We start from the raw sequence: 4,956 nt of genomic DNA on the forward strand, positions 1-4,956 counted from the left end.
GTGACCCCCCCCCCCCGGCGCAAATATCAACATTTGACACCTGGGGTCTCTGGTGGGCCGAGTCAGCACCACAGATGCGTTGATAATTAATATTCTAATTACTTAACATTTGGGCGTTCGTTTCTGGTATGGTAGGAATGCGGGCAAAAAAAAAAAAAAAAAAAAAAAAAAAACTAGGGCCCTTTGACTGGCCAGATAGTACTACATCGTATCCTTCTCTCTGGTTACGGTTCACTTTCCCCTTGCCTATACATGCACCGAATAATCTGGCTTATTCTTTATATATTCTCCTCTGTTCTCATACACTTGACAACACAATTCTTCTTCACCCAAGGGGTTAACTACTGCACTGTAATTGTTCAGTGGCCACTCTCCTCTTGGTAAGAGTAGAAGAGACTCTTTAGCTGTGATAAGCAGCTCTTCTAGGAGAAGGACACTCCAAAATCAAACCATTGTTCTCTAGTCATGGGTAGTGCCATATCCTCTGTACCATGGTCTTCCACTGTCTTGAATTAGAATTTCTTGCTTGAGGGTACACTCGGGCACACTAATCTATCTTATTTCTCTTCCTCTGGTTTTGTTAAAGCTTTTATAGTTATTATAGGAAATATTTATTTTAATGTTGTTACTATTCTTAAAATATTTTATTTCCCCTTGTTTCCTTTCCTCACTGGGCTATTTTCCCTGTTCTGGTCCCTGGGCTTATAGCATCCTGCTTTTCCAACTAGGGTTGTAGCTTAGCAAATAATAATAATAATAATAATAATAATAATAATAATAATAATAGAGATTTTGCTATTTGGAAGGAAATATCTGAAGGTTATTATAAACAGTTCTGCGTAATATTTAAAGGTTAAAAGGCCGATCAAGAATGGCAGAGGTGAGGGACAGTAACATTGCCCTATCAAGCAGCGCAATACCCTAGAGATTGGCCATATTACATATGATCAGGACCCAAGCACTCTTTCCACCCAAATTAGGACGCCAAGGAGGGCCAGGCAATGGCTGCTGATGACTCAGCAGATAGACCTATAGGTTACCCCAAACTTCCCATCCTTAGCTCTCAAGGATGGTGATGTTGTAGCGACCAAAGGGACTAACGAGTTTAAGTGGGACTTGAACCCCATCCCCAGTTTGCCAATCACCAGGCAATGGTGTTACCACCATATATATATATATATATATATAATATATATATATCTATATATATATATATATATATATATATATATATATATAATTTATATATATATATATATATACGCATACATACATACATATATATAGCGTATATATACTATATATATATAAAATATGTATACATATATTATATATATATATATATATATATATATCGCCTTTATAGTATACTATATATATGTGTGTATATATATATATATATATATATATATAAATATATATATATTATGTATGTATTTATGTGTGTGTGTGTTTATACGCAGCGACCTTCATGCGTTTTTTTATGTTATCTCTACGGCCCTGCGTAAAACAAGCGTCCTGCGACAGACGGGGCAAGATGCCGATAGCACAATTGGGCCACAACCAGCTATAAAGTGTCAGGCGTTAAGTGAACAACAGCTGTCCTAACAGATGTCCATTCCATGCACGTGCTTAAAGGTAACCTCCGCACGTGTCCCGTCTTCTCCGTTCGTGTCGGGGGAAGCGCATCTGTGTCTGTTATATGGAAGTATTTTGAATGTATGTTTAATTTTGGTAGTTACGTGTTGCCGAGAAAGTGGATTTTAGTAATCTGTTAGTTTTTTTTTTTTTTTTTTTTTTTTTTTTTTTTTTTTTTTTGAAACTTGTTTCCTCAAGGTCAGTTAACTTTTTTTATTATATTTTTAATCTCTTTGTTTATTTCTAATTCATTTATCTATTTTTTATCCATGATTTCTTTGTTTGGTTATAAATAACGAGATATGAATTAATTTTAGTAGACTAGTAATATATTTGTTGTTATGTTGATGTTTTTTTTTTTCAAATATTGTTTCTGTGTACTTCAAGGTCACTGTAACCTTTTTTTAATTGTGTTTTTTTTACTCAATTTGTTTGTGTTTTTTATTAAATAATATTGTTTCTGTGTACTTAAGGTCACTGTTACCTTTTTTAATTGTGTTTGTTTAATCAACTTGTTTATTCCTAATTTATTTATTTAATTGTTTATCAATAGTTTCTTTATTTATTTATAAGAACTAACAAGACTGTCCACATCTTGGAGAATTGTTTATTTTTTAATTAATTTATTTATTTGCTTATCCATCTTCTCTGTGTTTATTTATAACTAACAGGAACACGCACCTCCACACAATCCCACTCATTGTTTATTTTTAATTAATTAATTTTTATTGTTTATCCATCTTCTCTGTGTTTATTTATAACTAACAAAAACACCCACCTCAGGACATCCTATCCAGTCCACCTGAATCCTGGAACGCCCTGACTAACGCTTCAGGAATGGTTGGAATTCCTGGAATTTTTGAGATGACTCAAACATTAATTGTTCTGCGTTTCGTGTTTGCTATGACGTCACACCTGGCTGGATTCCAATCAACACCTGGACGATTCCTAAGCCTTTCAGATTCCTCATTCCTGATTCCACAGATGTTGGGATTTTTTTTTTCTTTTTTTTTATTGTTTTATTATGCTGGTGAGGTTTGGAATATGGTGACCATATGCTATGTAGTAGATTTAGCATAAAACTGGGTGTTGTAGGTGATTGTTATTTCTTAGATTGGATATATATATATATATATATATATATATATATATATATATATATATATATATATATATACATATATATATATATATATATATATATATATATATATATATATATATATGTATATATATACATATATATGTGTGTATATATATATATATATATATATATATATATATATATATATATATTTACATGTGTGTATATATATATATATATGTATATATATTTACATATATGTAGCCTACACACACACACACACATATATATATATATATATATATATATATATATATATATATATTTCCATGTGTTATTATTATTATTATTATTATTATTATTATTATTATTATTATTATTACTTGCTAAGCTACAACCCTAGTTAGAAAAGTAAGATGCTATAAACCCGAGAGCTCCAACAGGGAAAATAGCCTAGTGAGGAAAGTAAATAAAGAAATAGACTACAAAAGAAGTTTAAGAACAATAGCAACATTAAATAGATATTCATCATTATCCGTAACTCGTCTACTGCAGAACAATTACCTTAGACATGTCCTCCCCAATCTCGCCTGCTTATAGTCTAGCTATGCCAGTCTTTCCCCGCAAATTTTCATAGCTCGCCAATCCATCGTCTTCTCTTCCTTCCCCATCTTCTTTTGCAATCTCCAGGAACGCATTCTGTTATTATTAATGTAAATTTACTATAAGTAATTCTCATTATATGTCCTGCCCGAGTTCATTTCTCTTTCTTACCTGTGTATTAGAATATCCTCTTCTTAAGTTTTCTCTCGTATTCATGTTGCTCTTTTTCTGTCCTTTATTCCCTTTATTAGTCTTTCAGTAGCTATTTGAGTTGTAACTAGCTTATGTTTAAGGCTTTAGTAAGGCTCCAAGTTTCTGATGCATAAGTTAATACTGGTAGGGCCATCTCATTAAATACTCTCTTTTTAGAGAAAGTTGTCTTTTACTTTTCATAATCACATTTTGTTTACCAAAAGCTCTCCATCCCGTAAATATCTTTCTTTTAATCTCATTTTCGTGTCATGGGGAAACACTTACTGTCTGTTCTTAGTACTTATATTCATTAACAATCTGTAGAAGTTCGTCCATAACTCTTATTTGTTGTCTATCTGCATTTTAATTGAAAATTTTCCTAGTTTTACTCATATTCATTTTCAGTCCTACACATCTGCTTTCTCCATTCAAATCTATCATCTTTTGAAATTCCTCCCATTAGGATAGCTTTTAGGGGTTTCTTGGCGATTAATGTATGAAGTATTAGTAGCATCCAATATCGAGCACACTCACAGCAACCTTGCCTTTCATTGGAAGAGATTAGGGTTCGATCCTAGTATTGTGTTGATTTTACTTCTATATATATATATACATATATGTATATACATATATATATATATGTATGTATATACATATATATATATGTATGTATATAATATATATATATATATATATATATATATATATATATACAGTATTTATATGTATATATATATATATATATATATATATATATATATATGATCCTCCAAATTCATAGGAGATTATATGGGCTAATAGAAAGACTTCTGCTCATGTGAAATTGGCTACACTTACGCTTTTAAGTGTAGGAACCAGTGGTACCCATTAGAAATTTCCTTGAATTTAGAAACATTGAAGAATAAAAAGAAGAAGGAGAAGCATTTCATGCCCAATTCTTAGTTTCAGTGTTGATACTTGTATAGGAACTTGTGTTACCAGATAAAAATTTCCTTATTGTTGTGACTATTGATGAAGAGATTTCTTCTTATTCATAAAGGATTTTTTACATGACATTGAAATAGTAACGCTGATAATCGGTCTAGTTTTAGCCAATGTCACCAAAATCTAAATATCCTTGAATCTATAACTGAGAAATGAATATGGTTGAACTCTTACGTGGAGTTGGTAACACTGACGCTCGCCCAGTATTTCCAACCCAAAGTGTAGTAGGTTGGTCATGGCACTAGCCACCCGTTAAGATACTACCGCCAGATAGTTATTGGGTCCTGTGACTGGCTAGATAATACTACATTGGAGCCCTCTCTGGTTACAGCTCCTTTTTCCTTTGGCTACACATACACCAAATAGTCTGGCCTATTCTTTCCACATTCTCCTCTTTCCTCATACACCTGACAACACGAAGATAGTAAACAAATTCAATTTCACTCAAGGGGTTA

Source organism: Palaemon carinicauda, chromosome 3, assembly GCF_036898095.1.
Source record: "Palaemon carinicauda isolate YSFRI2023 chromosome 3, ASM3689809v2, whole genome shotgun sequence".
Taxonomy (NCBI): Eukaryota; Metazoa; Arthropoda; class Malacostraca; order Decapoda; family Palaemonidae; genus Palaemon; species Palaemon carinicauda.